This window comes from Podarcis muralis, chromosome 7 (assembly GCF_964188315.1).
Source record: "Podarcis muralis chromosome 7, rPodMur119.hap1.1, whole genome shotgun sequence".
Lineage (NCBI taxonomy): Eukaryota > Metazoa > Chordata > Lepidosauria > Squamata > Lacertidae > Podarcis > Podarcis muralis.
In genome coordinates this window covers 57,742,763-57,763,082 of record NC_135661.1, presented here as the reverse complement: position 1 = coordinate 57,763,082, position 20,320 = coordinate 57,742,763, and the positions used below count along the sequence as shown (strand labels likewise).

At 47.2% G+C, this 20,320-nt stretch overlaps 1 protein-coding gene across 3 annotated transcripts in view; it reads right to left on the bottom strand.

The window, feature by feature from the left end:
* Nucleotides 1-20,320, bottom strand: part of GRIK3 (glutamate ionotropic receptor kainate type subunit 3) — a 189,277-nt gene that overhangs the window by 121,839 nt on the left and 47,118 nt on the right. The gene's annotated exons all lie outside the window — the stretch shown is intronic.

Sequence of the window (20,320 nt, the reverse complement as noted above, 5' to 3'; positions counted from 1 at the left end):
TTTGGTGTGTTACAAAAGCAAGCAAGTGCATGGTGTTGTGCACACAGCTCTCTAACCAAGGTGTCATCAGGACAACCCTAGTGTGGCCATTGAGAAGAGTGACCTGAAGGTGTGGGAGCTTCAGAGATACCTGAAAGAATCAGCTTAGTTGTGGGAAGGGGGGCAAGAAGAGGGGGAGGAGGAAGCCCCCCTTGGCTTGTTGTAAGGTAAGGTAAAGGTACCCCTGCCCGTACGGGCCAGTCTTGACAGACTCTAGGGTTGTGCGCCCATCTCACTCAAGAGGCCGGGGGCCAGCGCTGTCCGGAGACACTTCCGGGTCACGTGGCCAGCGTGACAAGCTGCATCTGGTGAGCCAGCGCAGCACACGGAAACGCCGTTTACCTTCCCGCCAGTAAGCGGTCCCTATTTATCTACTTGCACCCGGGGGTGCTTTCGAACTGCTAGGTTGGCAGGCGCTGGGACTGAACAACGGGAGCGCACCCCGCCGCGGGGATTCGAACCGCCAACCTTTCGATCAGCAAGCCCTAGGCGCTGAGGCTTTTACCCACAGCGCCACCCGCGTCCCTTGGCTTGTTGTAGAAGAGTATAAAATGTACAGACTCAAACTAAACATAAAATGAAAAGCGGGAAATATAAACCCCTAAAGCCTTAGATTTTTTCAAAAAAGGATTACCGTATTTTTTGCTCTATAAGACGCACCAGACCACAAGATGCACCTAGTTTTTGGAGGAGGAAAACAAGGAAAAAAATATTCTGAATCTCAGAAGCCAGAACAGCAAGAGGGATAGCTGCGCAGTGAAAGCAGCAATCCCTCTTGCTGTTTTGGCTTCTGGGATAGCTGCGCAGCCTGCATTCGCTCCATAAGACGCACACACATTTCCCCTTACTTTTTAGGAGGGAAAAAGTGAGTCTTATAGAGCAAAAAATACGGTAGACAGATTCATGGAGGAGAGGGCTGTCAAAGGCTACTTGCCATGATGCCTATTCTTTGCCTTCACAGCTTGATGCAGCAATGCTTCTGAAGGCCGGAAGGCTGGAAACTATAAGAGGTGAATATGTTATTGAGCTCAACCCCTGTTTGTGGGTTTGCTGTTGAGGCACCTGGTTGGCCACTGTGAGAACATGATGTTGGACTAGATGGGCAGCTGGCGCCCCATATGTTCCTAAAGAAAAAGGCAAATCTTGAACACAGTGCATCAAGATCTGTAAGAGAATAAAAACCAAAAGCCTCCTTTAAGAAGCCAATATAGTTATACAGTGGTACCTCGGGTTAAGTACTTAATTCGTTCCGGAGGTCCGTTCTTAACTTGAAACTGTCCTTAACCTGAAGCACAACTTTAGCTAATGGGGCCTTCCGCTGCTGCCGTGCCGCGAGAGCACAATTTCTGTTCTCATCCTGAAGCAAAGTTCTTAACCCGAGGTACTATTTCTGGGTTAGCGGAGTCTGCAACCTGAAGCATATGTAACCAGAAGCATATGTAACCCGAGGTACCACTGTATAATGGTTGGAGATAAGATGCGCTGGTCAAGTGCAGGCCAGAGAGAAGCTGGCAATCGGGAATACTCCTAAGAAACATAGAGCAAATATTTTTAGACAGTCAACAGTTACAAATTAGGCAGAGGGCAAGCAGGAGTCTGCTCACCCCAAAGAAAGGTTTGTTGCCCCTCAGGGAATGTTGAAGGAGGATTCTGTGTTTGCAAGAGGACCAGATTCCATCCTCATGGTGCCCAAGAATGAAAAACTCAATTGCTGGTGACACTGGCATCAGCCTCCTATTCTTCTCCTGCACTTATTCCAAAACAAAATTTGGCATAGTTAGCATGAATGCAGTAGACAGCATCTTTGCCCCCCCCCCCCGGCTTTATGGCATTGGAACTTCCATTATTGGCACAAGGCGGGGATGACACTGGCCTTTCCCATCCAAGAAGAGGTGTTACCAGATCTGTCATCCTCACTAGAGCCACCTGCTACCCCATCTTTGGGTTTTTAAATCCTAAATTCCTATTATTCATTGGTGGGGGTTTCCGGGAGGAAGCCTAACAAGGAGAACGGAGACTTTACAAAAGACTGTCCTTGAGATCTGTGGATGCCTCCTTCGAGTAGAGATCCCGAGGCTGTTGCACACAGATGACAAACATCCATCATCTAGCAGAAGCTCCCAAGTGGAAGCAGAGCAGAACTCTTCAAATTGCAGGCGACATCTCTTGTCCTTTACAAGCAGAGTGCAGCAGGAGAAAAATGGCTTCCTAGTCATTTGCATTTGGATCATTTACTGCTCTGTGCTCATCGGCACCCTCTCCACTCAAAATCTCAAAGCATCTTTTTACATAGCTGTTGTGAGCAGAAATTAGATGGGATCCTTAGCACCTAGGGATTAAACAGTGGCCTCAGTCTGATGTGGTACCCAGCAGATACTGGACCACTGCCAAATGCGAGACTTTTAATAAAATATGCTGAGCACGCTTCCTAGAGGCAGCTATATTTTCTTACTAAATTTCTTCAGTTGCATGAGTTCCTGTGGCATTGAGCCACTTCGTTCACTTCTCTGCAGGCAACACATGTCTATTAGAAACATTTGAGTTGTTCCCTTGGCAATTATCCATTACATGCTGGGTCAGACATCAGAATGACGACCTATCTCAGTACTTTGCCACATCACTTACTGACCAAGTGTCCCTTGGAAGTTCAAAGATGGGAAAAGATGGAGGCAGTCACCCAGTGTTCTCCAGCTGGTGGGAGTGGGAGTGGGGAAAATGGGGGGGGGGGAGAGAATCCCTCCATTTTCCCCCAGTTGCATTTTTCCAAGTCCACTACAGTGGTACCTCGGGTTACATATACTTCAGGTTACATACGCTTCAGGTTACAGACTCCGCTAACCCAGAAATATTGCTTCAGGTTAAGAACTTTGCTTCAGGATGAGAACAGAAATTGTGCTCCGGCGGTGCGGCAGCAGCAGGAGGCCCCATTAGCTAAAGTGGTGCTTCAGGTTAAGAAAAGTTTCAGGTTAAGTACGGACCTCTGGAATGAATTAAGTACTTAACCTGAGGTACCACTGTACTAGGGAAGTGATGCTATTTATTTATTTAGAGATCACAAAGCTCTCTTGTGGTGTACATAATAAAACTGCAGATAAAACACAGCTAAAATCCAAAAAACTAATACATACATGTACACATTACATAAAATAATTATCAATTAAACACAGATCAAATCAGTGAATTTTACAAAGCAGATGTAAGTCACTAAGTTATATGTCTGAGTAGGCTTGCTGAAATAAAGAAGTTTTCAGCAGGCATCTAAAACAATAGAGGAAGGATACCGGTACATGCCAGCAATCATGCTGCAGCATTCTGCAATAACAGTAGTTTCCGGATCAATGGCAAGGGAAGCGCTACATTGCAGCAATCCATTACTGAAGTTATCAATGGCTGGACTATTGTGGCCAAGATATTTTTAGTCCAAGGATGACTGCAGCTTTCATATCAGCCAAAGCTGATGTAGTGAGGGCGCCTGCCTAAAGCGAGAAGGAAGGGAGTCCCAAAGCATAGGCTGCTACCACACTAACGGATGGACTCTGCAAAAGCAGGACATTATTTTGCACTTGTAAAAGTGAAAGTTCCACAGATCAAAGCAGCCAAAGAGGCACAAGGTGATCTGTTAAGGAAACTGAACCGAAATAGCTAATATGCCAACTGTGACCTGGTAACAAACTAGCAGCCACTGCAGATCTTTGAGCACAGGTGAAATATGCTGACAGGGTCTCACTCCTCCCAGGAGCCATGCTGCAGCATTCTGTACTAACTGCAGTTTTCAGTTCAGCCACAAGGAAAGCCCCACATTAGAATGTGGGCTCATCCACACTTCCACCTGCCCCACAGCTTCCCCTTGGGAAAACCCACTGTTTACCACTGAATCAGGGCAAATGTCAACTGGGTTTTCTCCAGATGGCTGTTTGCTCTGATTTAGCACTAAAGAGTAGGTTTTCCAGGGGAGAGTGGCAAGGCAAAGGCAAAACTGCTCAAATCCATCTCTAGAAAGCATGGGACAAGCAGAAAATCACTCAGACCCATGCTTTCTATACACAAGGCAAGTGGAGATGTGGACAAGCCCTGTGTTGCAGTAATCCAATCTTGAGCTTCCCAGTGCCCAAAAGGCTATGGTCAAGCAATCCTGTGGTAGAAATCTGTTGCCTGTGATGTGGGTTCTCAAAAAATTAGTTGAATTGGGGGGGGGGGGGAATCTCAAGCAAATTGTAGTAATTTGCACTGGGGGGAAAATCTGTTTGCTTTGGAAATTCGACTGCTGCCCCTAGATTTAACTTGGCATCCTTAGTTTACTTGTATTTAGTAAATAAAGCTAAAAGCTTGGAAACTAACAACCCTGCATAATACTGGAATTGAAAGTGGCACCCACTCATTGTTCCTAATGGACTTATGAAACAGAAAATACTCCACTGAATAACTTTTTTTCTAGTTTTTATTGGTTATAAATAAGCAAGCTCCTTATTTCCATCCCAGGTCACTGCCTGTGATGATGTTTTGAGGCAACTGTCCTGGGCAAAGTGTGTTTCATGGGTCTGGCACGGATATATTATATGCCTTTACATATAATTTATACCATTTGATGTTTCTTTTTCTTTTAATTGTTTTGGTATGCACAACACACCTAAAGGACATGATAGAAGTATTTAGAACATGTGCATAAAAAGAGGATTCTGATCTGCAGTCATTTAGGTATGGGTTTCTGTAGGTCATTCCAAGTGCAGTACTGTGACTGGTTCCTCCATTCCATCTCTCATCACTCCATGAATCCACACCAGGACCTGGACATTCCCTACCAGTAAGACTTTCACACTGCTTGGTATCAGCTTTAATTCATTCACCATCATCCACTCAACCGCAAGCTCCAAGCACTCATTCAGAACAGAGATGGCAATTCCTAGTTCCTTGGGTTAACACTTAACATCATCATCACTGCAAGAAGTGAGAGAGGCTGTCATATAAAGTGTTTTGGAACTTCAATGGCATTTCTTGGGACCTGTTAGGAGGTGTGAGCTATTAACTGCATTTTTTCATAGGTTGGTAAAGGGGGGGAAAGTTACATCTCATCTGCAAGACAGAGTTGCCCTTCTAAACCCTAATGCAAAAATAAAGACATCCGCCCCACAAATCATGATGATGCCAAATGATCCGACAGCTCATAGAGCTGGAAGGACAGGCAGCCTACATTTGGAATGAGATCCCTCAAGGGAGGAAGCAGGCAGCAGGGACAACAGAGGCGTGAGCTCAGAAAAGAGGGCTGCGTGACTATGATTAGGAGGCCGCTCATGTTTCCAATGGGAGTATCTCAGATCTGGATTAGCCTGAAGACCTCAGCCTTCTTTCCCACTTCAAACATTGACACAGTTGTCTCTAATGCTCCTTGTCATACTCTATAACTATCAAACTAGGTTCATGAAAGCCTTTGCTAGCACTAACAGCAACCACAGAGACCAGAGTTTGCTCTACAGATGGGATGGGGAACCATGAGTCTGACAGCATCTACAGAAGTGGATCCAAAAATGGGTGGTACCACCTTCTAAGGGGCAGTGGGAGGAGGGAGTTAAAAGCAAGGGGGAGGCAGGGGAGGTGGTAGAGATATAAGTGGCTATCAGACTTTGAAAAGCTGGTACCACTGGATCAAGTTCGTTGATTTTGTTGAATTAATTAAATGAAATAGTTTTCATTGGAGTTTGAATAAATGCACAATTAATTGTTATTTTGAATTTTTACCTTCCTTAGTGGGTTGTGCACACCGCTATTCTGAATGATGCATTTTATAGGATAAGGGGCACTGGGGAGTTTTTGGAAACAAGGGGCCAGTGGTCCGCAAAATTTGGGAACCACTAATCTAGAAGAACACAGCTCCCATAATTCTTGACCACTGGCTAGGCTGAGTAAGGCTGATAAGGAATCTGATAACATCAGGAGGACCACAGATTTTCCCTCCACATTCTACAGGAGTTCAAAGATTTATCTCATTATTTGCCAGAATATTCAGATGTCTGAGACTGTCCAGACTCCTGGTCATTGATTACAACATTTCTGCTGAAATTATCATGTCACAAAGATGGTAGTGAGACAGCAGCTGAAGGACATGATAACTGCAGCTATGTAGGAGAAACAGCTAGTTGTCCATTAGGTAATGAGGTTACCCTCTACAACTAGTTCCCAACTAGTTAAACAAACTATTTATTTAGTAAATCTATATGCCAGTCCACAGTGCAAGTCTCACAGGTTGGGGTGGATTTTGTGGATGTTGGCTGCCATAAGATTCAGGCAGGCTCACATGGTTAGAGACACACACCCCCGATAGCCAGGGCTAGGGGGTACATCCCATGATGCTTAGAAGAGCTAGAAGGCTTTGCAACCACAGGTTGATTCATCTTGGGTCAGGACATGGATGTGGAAGAAGAGAAGAAGACAGTAATGGAGGTCAAGAGTAGAAAAATAAACTGTTTCCACACTGGGAAGGTGACACTCTTGTCAACAACAGTCTGTACCAAAGAGGAGTTTGCTGGCTTTTCCACCCTGTAATAAATTAGCAATTAGCCCCAAGGTCCACATCAATGTAAACCTGATTGAACCGAACGTCCAGGGAGTCACATATTAGATTTACATCGTGGAAAAGCACATCAAGGAAAGCAACCCTCATTATTAAATGTCCCTGCAGCACAAGCCACCTCCGAGGACAGGCTTCTTCCCGCTGAACGGATTGGGAAAAAATGCTTTCAGAAGCTGTACACATCTTTCTTCATCTGCCCTAAATGAAATTATTTAGCACTTGACAATTACACAGTCAAGGGAGCCAGGATTTACTGAAACATAAAGATGCCACCAATAATTTATCTGCGAGGGAGGGGGGCACACAAGGGGAACAGCAGAGCGGTTATCTCAAGCAGCTTGTAAACTGTATCTGAACCGCAGCTTATAAGCAGAGAACAAGAGCCATTTGCAGCCACAGCGAGTTCCCAATTGCTGGCTGCACACTCGCCATAGGCATGGATTGCAAGACAATCGCAAAAGCTGGAGATATCACACTAGACATGTGGTCACACCAGGGGAGTAAACAACTTGCCTGGTTGCCTGGTTCTGGTTTAGGGTAATTTTCTGAAGTGTTGGTTCATGGGGCTTTGCATCCATCCATTCATCCCCTTCATGGATCTGTATCCAGAGTTCACCTGTACAGAGACGAGTGGGCTAGCCATTGTCATCACTCCTGTTGCCCTCCACGGCTGCCCTGTACTCATGGTGGTTCTAAAATATGTGAGGTGCAAGTTAATGACTCCTAAGTGATCCCTTGCCCTGCAGAAGTAACTAGCATAGGTTTGGTTTGGTTTGCTTTGCTTTGCGAAGATACAGCCTAGGTGCCCTATTCTCTCTCTCTCTCTCAGGTGTCCTGTGTTAACCTAAGAACTGATTTTCTGGATCACAGTTATCATCTATACTATTTGCCACCTTGTCTCCAGGTGCAATTGAAGTTTGTCAAATTTAAATTCCTAAATAGGTTCAGCATCATCTGTACTCCCCTGGACAGAGGCCCTTCTGTGTCTCCATCATTGGCTGGAGTGGGGTCAGTGGGAACAAGGGAGGGGATGACTTTCTGTGTGGCAGCATCCACCTTGTGGAACCCCTCTGGCCCACCACACAGACTCTTCCCTGACAGGTGAATACTTTAGCTTGGCCATGTCTCCCTCTTATATATTTGGGTGCCCCTGCTCCACTGCTCTCTCATCATTTTAATGTATAAAATCATAGAAGTTGGAAGAGACCCCAAGGTTCATCTAACCCAACACCCTGCAATGCAGGAACCACAGCTAAAGAACCCCTGACAGATGGGCCATCATCTTCTGTTTAAAAACCTCCAATGAAGGAGAGTCCAGCACTGTCCAAGGTAGCCCATTGCATTGTTGAACCACACTTACTGTCTTACTTAGCCAGTTTGTATTATTGAAATAATGTTCTGGGCTGCCTTGAGTGTTCCTGTTGCAATGAAAAGGAAGAGCAGAAGCCTATAATAAATAAATCAACACATTATAGTCACTGGCTCCTTCTAGCCTCATCAATGCAGCTGCTTTGACATCCACCACAGTGCATTAGAAATCCAGATCAGCCCAGAATGACTTCTCCTTCTTGGGCATCATCAGACAGCCGGAACACTAAAGGGCCCCGGCAGTGGGTTGACCTCATCTGTATTCTTCCCAAAGGGACCAATAAGCATCCCAGACCAAAGCGCACCCCAAGCCAGGTGCCAGAGTCAGCACCAAAGTGGGCTGGCTGCTTTGTTCTTGGACACCAAAGACAGCTTGAATGCTGAGCCAGCAGGTGCTCCGGAGGTGGAAAGGTACTTAGGGAGATTAAAGTGCTCAACAAGCAGCATCTTGGCCACAGATCCTTAAATCACTCTGATGCCTCCAGGTTGCGGAAATGGCTATAGTTTAAAATGGATGGAATAATTCCCAAAGAGGCATTGCAGAGAAGCTGGCCTGCGAAGGAATGGGGAGAGAAATTGGCTGTCGTTTCTCCCCAGCAAGGGAAGGCTATTTCAGACCACTGACCCAAGCAAAGCTATCTCTCCGGCAGTATCTATCAGAAAGGGAAATATTCACAATGCTAGACCTGCAGCAGGCAATGATCTGGCTGGCTGTCCCATCAATGCAAATGCATTGGCTCTTAAGTTCTGAGCACCCTTCCTTCCTCCACACCATCTCCCTCCAGACATGCATTTTTATAAATGCAGTAAATAAATTCAGCATGCAATAGAATGATTGCATTAACAGGATACTTTTATTTTAATCGGTGTTCAGCCTCTCAAACTGTTGATTGCTTTTATACTTCAAGGAATTTCGCATTTTTAAATACACATACACACATCAGATTCCCCTTCCCCTTTTAACCGCAGAGATGTTCTAAGGATGCTTTGTCTGGCTGTTTTAATTTTTGATTATGTGAACTACTTTGTGTGAGCGTTTAAATGGAAATGCATGGTATTCATTTTTAAACAGATACAGAAGTAATCTCATGTGGTTCTCCCAAGTGAGATCAAATAAAGCCCAGTTTCAAAATACCAGGGGTTCCCTGGTCATTAAAGAGGCATAGGAATGTGAGAAGAGCTTGCTGGATCAGGCCAATGGCCTATCTAGTCCAGCACCCTCTTCTCACAGTGGGAAACCAGATGCCTGTGGGAAAGTAGGATTCGAGCACAAGAGCCCTCTCCCCTCCTGTGGTTTCCAGCAACTGGTATTCAGAAGCATTGTTGCCTCCAATTGTGGAGGCAGAACATAGTCATTTTGGCTGATAGCCCTCTCCTCCATGTATTTGTCTAATCCTCATTTAAAGCCAACTAGGTTAGTGGCCATCACTGCCTCCCATGGGAGGGAGTTCCATAATTTAACTATGTGCTGCATGAAGGGATTATTTCCTTTATCTACCCTGAATCTTCCAACATTCAGCTTCATTGGATGGTCACAAGTTCTAGTGTTATGAGAAAGGGAGTTGTAGAGCTTTCTCAATACAAAATATGGTTTCTAGCCTCAGACATATAAGCCAAACATGGCATTAGGAACATAAGAAGCTGCCCTAGGCTACAGTTCAGTATCGTCTACTCTGGACTATATATGGCTGCAGCTGGATTTCTTTCAGTCCAAAGGGTCTCCTCCTGCCCATCACCAGCTGTTCGGGGCGAAAGGCTTCCATATTGCAAATCTTCCCTCTCCACAGTGATTTGCTAACAGAAAATCAAAGAAGAGGAGAAATGTACCAGAAGAGAAGTAGATTTGGGTTCCTTGGAAATATGCAAAAATTGTCCATGCATTTTGCAAATGCATGCATATAATTTTTGGGAAGCCACTGCATTTTGAATATTCAGGGTTTGAATAAGCTGCAAGGCAGGGTTTGCAGTTCAGATGTGCATTACCATTGTTTGAATTATTCTGCTGGAATTAGCAAATTCTCTCCCCCCCACCCCCCACTTTTGCACAATCAAAAGAAAGAAACTGATTCTGCCCCATTTTGAATCCCAGTCCACCCACTATGTGAATACAGCCTTCGGTGGCTTTTTAATGGAGTAACATAGCTGTTAGGCTGAAAGGGGTTCCCCACCCACTTTTGAAGACTGTGGAACACTTTCTGCTTCATACTGGAAGAACCTACATTACTCAAATTTCCATTCTGGGAAGCACAGCCTTTGCATAAACATCCAGTTCTTCCCCATTTCCCTGCTGGATACTGCCATGGCAGCTCTGAGTCCAAAAGCTCTGCAGAGACATCCTGCTGAGATGTATCTGGAGAGCAGAGACACAACATGGCCCAGGATGAAGGGTAAGGGAAAACATGCCATTGCCCACCCAACCAAACCTTGTCACCAGCAAACAGATTTCCTGTGTGAAGAAGCATTTCAACTACTCTCGTCTAGTAGGAGCCTGTCCATTATTTGCAGGAACTTCATCTCATGGGACTCTGTTCCTCTTAAAACATACTTGATCTGTGTGGGTTTCCCCCATTTCTATTCAAATGAAAGGCATGTCTCATAGAATCATAGAATTGTAGAGTTGGAAAGGACGCCAACTCCCTACAATGAAGGAATAACAGCTAAAGAATCCCTGGCAGATGCCCATCCAACCTCTGCTTAAAAGCCTCCAACCAAGGAGAGTCCACCACCTTCCAAGCAGAGGCATAGCAAGGTCAACCCACCCCCTCCCTTGGACGGCTCGGGGCAATGCTGGATTGGCATTCACCCTGGTGTTCCTGCCAAGCATAAAGGGCACCCCAAAGGACACATGTCAAGGCAACATATATGATATAAATATGATAAAGGGTCTTATTATTACAGTGGTACCTCGGGTTACAGACACTTCAGGTTACAGACACTTCAGGTTACAGATTCCGCTAACCCAGAAATAGTACCTCAGGTTAAGAACTTTGCTTCAGGATGAGAACAGAAATCGTGTGGTGGCGGCACGGTGGCAGCCGGAGGCCCCATTAGCTAAAGTGGTACCTCAGGTTAAGAACGGACCTCCAGAATGAATTAAGTTCTTAACCTGGGTTTCCACTGTATTTTCTCTCTCTTTGTCTTTGTCTTTCTCTCTTCTCTTTTTTCTCTTGTTTTTTGTTTTTTTATTATTCTTGTTCTGCAGACTAGTTTGATTCTTATTGTATTTTACATTGAAAATTTTCAATATTTTTTTCTAAAGAAGTGCAAAGTAGTCTCACATTAGAATGGGAACTAAGGGTGGTATCCAGCTAAGTGTTACTCACAATAGGCTCATCGAAATTAATGAACATGACTAAGTTGTGTCCATTAATTTCAAGAGGTCTACTCTGAGTAAAGCATAATTGAAACCACCCTAAATCTCGCCGCCCCGCCCCCATCCCTATCTGCTGTAAGATCTCTTTGCCCATCAGGAAACTGTGAATTCCTTTTAAAATACTCATAACCTACCTGGAGAGATCGTGTATGCAGTGTTGGGGTTAACTGCATGGGTGCCCGGAGCGACAGCCATGCCGTGCACCGGGGGGGGGGGAGCTGTGGAGGGGCACGATTCACCACATGCTGTGGCATCAGGCACCACGGAGAACCCCCCACGGTGTGCCTTTTTGTCACCCCCCCCCCCAGGGATGACACCCAGGGATGGCTGCCTCCACCACCACCCCTTCCTATCCCTCTGCTTCCAAGGGAGTCCATCTCACTGTCAAATTGCTCTTACTGTCAAAAAGTTCTTCCTAATTCTTCCATAAGGAAAAAGTTTGCTTTTAGATAACTTTTTCCTACTGTTACCCAACTCTCTGAGGGACAAATAATAACAGCAAGTATCACCACCCCACTCTCTCTCTCAGGTATATTCCTGGCTGCACACACAGGACACAAACAGGTGAAAATTAAATATCTTTTTAAAGGTGCTTGCGCACAAACAGGAAAATACTTGCAAGCCTGCTCAGAACATTTGGTGGAAAGTACTAATTGAGAGGAGGGCACAACAACACACATTATTAATGCATTGCCCATTAGTGTGGAGAGCAAACAGGGAGATTTTGGAGGCATGAACTTGAAAGAGCTTACGTGTGGACAAAGGTGCACTAAGCCACACATGAAAACAGACACATGCATGCATGGATGCCATAGGATTGTATCCTACTAAGTTTTACTCTGAGTATTCCCACTAAAATGAAAGGATCTAACTTAGTCACATTCCTCAATTTCCAGTTTGTCCTTGCTGCTTAGGAGTACACCCCCCAGTCTGGCTCATTCTCTGTTCCTCTGGCCTGGTACATACCCTCCAACATTTCTCTGATGAAAATAGGGACATCTCATTCCATAATGATAATTTTACTATTTATACCCCACACATCTTACTGGGTTGCCCCAGTCACTCTAGGCAGTCTCCAACATATACAAAAACATAGTAAACCATTAAACTCTTTTTTAAAAAACCTTCCCTATACAGGATTGCCTGCAAATGGCTCAGGGGTCGGATAACTTCATATTCTCCAACATTTCTCCAAGGAAAATAGGGACACCCTAAGGAAACGTGGGACATTCCGGGATCAAAACAGAAACCAGGGCAGCTTCTCTAAACCAGGGACGTCCCTGGAAAATAGGGACACTTGGAGGGTCTGCTGGTACACAACCCTAATCTGCTTCTTTGTGGGCACAAAGGGCCTTTTGTGTATACACACACACATGCAGCCTTGACAGATCAGACTAAAAGTCCTTTCAAGAGTGTTTACAGAAAAGGGTTTGGGCAGGGGGAAAGAAAGAGCCTGTTAATTGCAACTACTGGTCATTGGCCTGACTGTCTGCAGTGTTGATAGGACTGAGGGCCACACCAGGACTGAGTGCTAAAGAGAGAGAGAGAAAGACACAGGGTGTCCTCAGCTAGGCCTGTACGGATGGCTCCCTGCAGCAGGTCTCATAACACATTTCAGAAATAACTCGCAACAAACAGCTTCATCCTGCCCAGTTAACAACAGTGCCATGCAGCTCCAGACAGCCATTAAGGCACACAACACAGCAAGCCTATTAAATTGCTTTCTGTTTAGAGGCAACTAAGAGGCCCCCAAAGTGTCTAGAACAAAGGTCGGCAGTAACTGGACAAAGCCGTTTATTTCCATGGGATAAAAAGGAAATCCCCAAATATATGTATGTCCAGTAGGCTGGTCAAGAGAAAATATTTCAAAACTGATTACGGTAAATATTTTTTTTCATTTGCATAGAACAAGTCTGGCTCCGATCAGCTAAAATTAGCCTTGACTAAGCCCCATTGAAAGCTATAGGGTGTACGTTAAATCACAAGTGTGGTATTCCTCAGGGTTCAATTTATCCCCTATGGCAGTGTTTCCCAACCGGTGTTCCGCGGCACACAAGTGTGCCGTGAGACCTTGCCTGGTGTGCCGTGGGAGGGAGGCGGGAGAGGCGGGGCGGCGGCGGCATCTCCTGCTGGATGCAAATCCAAACATGGCGGGCGCCTCCCTCGCTCCTTTGTAGGCGGACCATCGAGAGAGAAAGAAAAGGAGGCGAAAGAGCGAGAGAAGGCGCCTGCGCGGAAAGAGGAGCGAGCAGTGCGCCTGCGCGCCGCGGCGCCCGAGATCGCTTCTCCCCACCGCCCCTTGCTTCAAAAGAGGTCCGGGGACAGCGGGAAGTGCTTCGCGCTGCCCCCGGACCTCTTTTGAAGCAAGGGTTTGCGGGGAGAAGCGATCTCCCCGCAGCCCCTTGCTTCAAAAGAGGTCCGGGGGCAGCGGGAAGCGCAGCGCTTCTTCCCCGCTGCCCCCGGACCTCTTTTGAAGCAAGGGGCTGCGGGGAGATCGCTTCTCCCGGTGCTCCGAAGCGGGGCGGGGGGGCCGGAACACCTGCCCCAGCCGCCCCGCTTCGGAACGCTGCTCCGAAGCGGGGCGGGGGGGCGGGAACACCTGCCCCAGCCGCCCCGCTTCGGAACGCTGCTCCGAAGCGGGGCGGGGGGCGGGAACACCTGCCCCAGCCGCCCCGCTTCGGAGCGCTGCTCCGAAGCGGGGCGGGGGGGGCGGGAACCTCGCACCCCGCCGCCGGGCATCGGAACGATGCCCCGATGCTGGGCGGTGGGGCGGGAACCTCGCACCCTGCCGCCCGGCATCGGAACGATGCCCCGATGCCGGGCGGTGGGGCGGGAACCTCGCACCCCGCCGCCGGGCATCGGAACGAGGTCCTGGACCTCTTCTGAAGGCAGGCGGGGGCAAAAGTCTTTGCTCCCCCCGCCTGCCTTCCCGGGACAGCGGAGACTTCTCCGCTGCCCTGGGCGATCTTAAAATGCTGGCGGGCGGGAGCGAAGCGTTCGCTGCCGACCCCCAGCATTTTAAAATCTCCTCGGGGCAGCGGAGACTTCGCTCCCGCCCGCCAGCATTTTAAAATCGCCCCGGGACAGCAGGGGCTTTTAAAATGCTGGCGGTCGGCAGCAAAGCCCTCCTGTCCCCGGAGCTTGCGGGGCGGGAGGTGGGAAGAAGGGCTTTTCTTCCCACCGCCAGCCTTCAGAACAGCCTTCTGAAGGCTGGCAGTGGGAAGAAAAGCCCTTGCCCCCCCCCCCAGCCTTCAGAAGAGGTCGGGGGACAGACTGTCCCCGGACCTGGTCTGAAGGCGGTTTCCCTAGGAACGCATTAATTGATTTTCAATGCATTCCTATGGGAAACCGTGCATCGCAAGACGAAAAACTCGCAAGACGAAGAGACTTGCGGAACGAATTAATTTCGTCTTGCGAGGCACCACTGTACTTTTTATATAGTCAATATAGGCACAGAGTTAAATTTTTTAACATTTTCTAATGGTGGTGTGCCTCAAGATTTTTTTCATGAAACAAGTGTGCCTTTGCCCAAAAAAGGTTGGGAAACACTGCCCTATGGGGTTCACTTTATCCCAGGGGGTCCACATAACCCACCAAGTTGGGTTGTACCATTGTACCATTCACAGAACAAAAACCACCATAGATACATCAACAATTTCAAAAGTAGGGGGTCCATGGCTTGGCTTTTGAAAAACAAGGGGTCCAAAGTACTGTACTTTTCTGTGTATAACACACACACACACACACACACACACACACACACACACACACACCATATATAAGGTGCCCCCTCCAGCTTAAGAAAATGGGGAGAGTTGTTGAACTTTTTTGGGGGGGGCTGCCGTAAATCGCTCGCCCGTCTGTTTTGCGCTGCTGCACCCACATGCCATAAAAACTGCCTATCAGCTGTTTCCTTACCAGTAGAAGCCGCCAATTGCCCGCCCAATAGCCACAGCGACAGCAAATCAACACCAGCTCTTATCACACCCACCAATAACAAGCACACAGCTAGCGAAAGCAAACAATCCCACATCACCAATATACACTGACCGTGTATAAGGACCCCCCCCCCCATTTCTAAGAAAAAACTCTCATCTAGCACACGGAAACACCGTTTACCTTCTCGCCGGAGTGGTCCCTATTTATCTACTTGCACTTTGACATGCTTTCGAACTGCTGGGTTGGCAGGAGCAGGGACCGAGCAACGGGAGCTCACCCCATTGCGGGGATTCGAACCGCCGACCTTCTGATCAGCAAGTCCTAGGCTCTGTGGTTTAACCCACAGCGCATAGAGCGAGATGAGCGCGCAACCCCAGAGTCGGTCATGACTGAACCTAATGGTCAGGGGTCCCTTTACCTTTACTTTAATACAGAGAAAAGTACGGTAGTTGAAAAATTGGGAACCACTGCCCTATGCTGTTTAAATTCTACATGAAACTGCTGGGTGGGGTTCAACTTTCTAAACATCTGGCTCAGATTTTCTAAACATAAGTATGTGTAGCAGCACTGAAAAGAGAAGAGTAAATGTGCCTACCTGGAATCAATAGGCAGGGAGTTCCAAATTGTAGGTGTTGCCATACTAAAAGATTGAGTTCTTACAAATGTAGAATGGGGTATTATGTGGCACCTGTAGCAGAGCTAGTTTTGCAGATCAAATACATGGGGTAAGGTGGTCACACAGGTAAACTGGTCCCAAATGGTTAAGGGCTTTCTATACTAATAGCAACACCTTCAACTAGGCCTGGTAGCAAATCACAATCAGTGCAGATCTCTGAGCACAGGTGTTACATGCTGACAAGGCCTCACTCCTGTCAGCAATTGTGCTGCAGCATTCGGCACATTCAGCACTAATTGCAGCTTTCAGACCAAGCGCAACGGGAGCTCCACGTAGATTGCATTGCAGTAAGTTAAATTATTGTTAATGGCGCCTTCTTGTAGCACTGAGCTCTGCCACCAGGCAGCAGATGAACCTGCCTTTCCTTCAGTCTCTTAATCCATCTGTTTCCTTTGGTTGCTTTTGAAAAGCCTGATGAAGAAGGTCTTTCTCAACATCCTGCTACCAGTTCCGTCACACTGGGTGCAAAGCCTTGAGGGCGCCACAGCTGTGATGTAGAATGGAAGGCGAGAGGCGGGGCAGAGGGGCATCAAAATTAGGCATTGCTTGGGGCGCTGCTGGAATTTAAGACCCCAAGGTCTGCCACTGCTCTTCTTTAATGCCGCAAATAGTTTGTGGGACTGAGCACTTCCTCTGATGAAGCCTTCTGGTGGAAAGCGGGTTGCAATCTAGCTCCTTGCCTAACTCTCTCTCTCTCTCTCTCCACCTCTCCCATTAATACAAAGGGCCAATTGCTCTGGCAGGTGCAATGTCATTTTGCCATTTACATGATGTATTAGGGTGGTCTTCCCGCAGACATGAAGAAAAATGGATCGGGCAAAATATTTATATGTTTGTGTGACTGGAAAAAAGCCAAGAGCCCGCCTCTTATGTTTATTCAGCAGCCACAGCCAATGGGGAATCTTGATAACCTTAGAAATTTTGCTGCAGCTACGAACTATTCAACAGGAACCTCCAAAAGGCATTGGAGGGGGCAGAGGGTGGCAGGTGGGGTGCTTGCCCCCAATTAGAAAGCTACTTATCTATTTCAGTGCATGGAAATTCAGTCTCCAGCAGTTTTCACTAGTCAACAGGGGGACAGAAGATCTGAAGGTAGATCCATGATATGTAAGACACATGTGTCCCCTCCCCCCCCCAAAAAAAAAATCTAGGAAGTATAGTTTCCCCCTCACAGAACTACATTTCCCAGCAGCTTTAACAAACAACAGTTCCAGAATTTTTGGAGGGAAACCAACCTGGGTGTCTTTAAAATAGGATTATACAAATTCATAGAAGAGAGGGCTCTTGATAGCTATTAGCCATGATGGCTATGCTCTGCCTCGACAGTAGGGGGCAGCAATGCTTCCGTGCAGGAAACGACAGAAGGGGAGATCTGGTTGGCTTTTGTGACAATGGGATGTTGGACTAGATGGGTTATTGGCCTGATTCAGCAGACTCTTCCTTATACAGTGGTACCTCGGGTTACATATGCTTCAGGTTACATACGCTTCAGGTTACACACTCTGCTAACCCAGAAATAGTGCTTCAGGTTAAGAACTTTGCTTCAGGATGAGAACAGAAATCGGGTTCTAGCGACGCGGCGGCAGCAGGAGGCCCCATTAGCTAAAGTGGTGATTCAGGTTAAGAACAGTTTCAGGTTAAGAACGGACCTCCGGAACGAATTAAGTACTTAACCCGAGGTACCACTGTGTTTATGTGTGTGTGTACACACACACACACACACACACACACACACACACACACACACACTTTTATTGGTTTTTCCATATATTTTCCAAACAGAACATATCATCTCATCTCATCTTATACATCATTTGGCTATTTTAGCCTAAGACTTCCATCAACCACGTCCAATGATTTTCAAACCTCCTCTTTTAATCTTACATTTATTGCCCTAACTATTACTTTTAATAGTCATTAATTTATAATCCCCCAGCAGACTCTTCTCATGTTCTTATGTCCTTACTGATGCCCCCATTGGCACACTGCAGCTTGCAATCACCACAGCTACCTCTCTGAGTTCAACTGAGGGCCTCCTAACCTAGGTAGCTGGGCCCTAGCAGCGCTCCAGCAAAGATCTCCCTGCCTAGTCCATAAGGAGCAGGCAAGGGTAGGTTGCAGAATACATCCTTCCATCTCCCCCTCCCTTGGACTGCTCTCCCAATTATCCCACAAAGAACAGAATATAGAACACAGCATAATTCTCTTGTAGAATCGTTAAAGTTGTCACTCAATTAAATCATTCTCAGTTCACTCATTATCTTAGTTGGTTAATCAAGTTTGCATAAACCCAAGACGTAGGCAAATTGTAAAGATAGCATCATGGGGAATACCTTCATGCACATCCCCCCACTGTTGTTGTGTTGCTGGAGAGACTGTGAGGATCAGTGGTATTCTATGCATGGCCTGTGGGCCACATCCGGACCTCCAAGCTGCAGGAAGTGGCCTGCTAGCCCCTGTGGTTTCACCTCCCTATTGGCTCCGGAAAGTGGGTGCTCTGCCCACACTATGGAGACTAATCTCAGAAGAGCCCAGGTCACTTCATTTCTCAGTTAGGAGGGATGGTTTACCTGCATTCTTAGCACTAAGCACAGTGCTAAAATCTGATGTAAAGCCTAATTGCTCTTTTAGGCTAAAAAGCAGCATTTTCAAGCACCCCAGTGCTGGAGTGCGACAGGGCAAGGGAACTCTGCATTATGCTTTGTGCACAAAAAGGGCTAGCTGCCCCTGGTGGAGTGAGAGTGCAACTGCAATGAGGTAGGCTACACTGAGAGGGCAACCCAGTGGAACTGAGCTTCCGACAGGAACTGACCAGTCGACCAGCCAAATGCACCTGAAAAACCCACTGATATAATCACACACAAACACACCTTGCTGCTGTGACCCCCCCCCATCTTCTAGCATCACCACTGAGGTACAATTATGTTTTTCCTTCATTTTCCTTCATTTTTTCTGCTGCCTGCTCCCCATCATGCTTCAGGACTAAGCATGCAGGCATTACCTTTGAGATAATCCAGCACAAGGATGTGGGAGTGGGGAGCTTTTCCAGTCCAAGGGTCACATTTCCTCTTGGCAGCCTAGATTTACAGTTTAGGCTTAGGCTATTTGCAGGACAATATTCTCCCACGTGGGTGGCGCTGTGGGTAAAAGCCTCAGCGCCTAGCGCTTGCCGATCACATGGTCGGTGGTTCGAATCCCCGTGGCGGGGTGCGCTCCTGTCGTTCGGTCCCAGCGCCTGCCAACCTAGCAGTTCGAAAGCACCTCCGGGTGCAAGTAGATAAATAGGGACCGCTTACTGGCGGGAAGGTAAACGGCGTTTCCGTGTGCTGCGCTGGCTCGCCAGATGCAGCTTTGTCACGCTGGCCACATGACACGGAAGTGTCTCCAGACAGCGCTGGCCTCTTGAGTGAGATGGGCGCACAACCCCAGAGTCTGTCAAGACTGGCCCGTACAGGCAGCGGTACCTTTACTTTACCTTTTATTCTCCCATACGAACCTGCCTGGGCTCTGAGAACTTTGGGGGAGACCCTCCTCTCTCACACCCATGCTTGGTGGAGACATGGGAGAGGGCCTTCTTAGTGGTGGCTTCTCCTAGACCAGGGCTGGTTCACTGCAGCGGACCGTGGGCCAGATTGCGTGTGAGCATGAGCACCCATGATTTCCAGCATCTGCATCTCTGCAGACACGATTTCTGGCGCCGCAGAAGCAAGTACCTGTGCCATGCTGTGCTGCTTTAGAGCAGCACATGGGGACTCGCCAAGCAGGTGGCGCGGCTCAGGGGCCAATTAAACGACCCCCATGAGCCGCTTGTGGACCATGGGCCTTAGGTTGCCTACCCCTGTCCTAGACTTTGTAACTCCCTTCCTAGAGAAGCCAGACTGGCTCCCTCCTTGCTGCGCTTCTGCCAGCAGGTGAAGACTGTTTTATTCTGACAGACCTAGAAAGGGCTTTAATAGCACTGTGCTATTTTTACTATCTGTATGTTAATAAAGTTGGTTTTGATTTTCTTTTCATTCCTTACAACTATTGTCTTTTATACGTTTTTAGCATTTTGTATTTTATCTGTGTTGTTTTAATTTGTGTAAGCTGCCCTGAGCCCTGGTCTGGGGAAAAGGCAGGGTGATGATGATTTTGCAGCAAAGTCTCCTGCCCAGCCAAAACATCAGCAACAGTCCAGACGTGCCTACGTCAGAATTCCTGCATTGCAGGGGGTTGGACTAGATGACCCTTTGGGTTCCTTTCAACTCTACAATTCTATGATTCTGTGACAACAGCACCACTGTCTCCCCTTTCCAATACAGTGGTACCTCAGTTTAAGAATTTAATTCGTTCTGGAGGTTTGTTCTTAGCCTGAGGTACC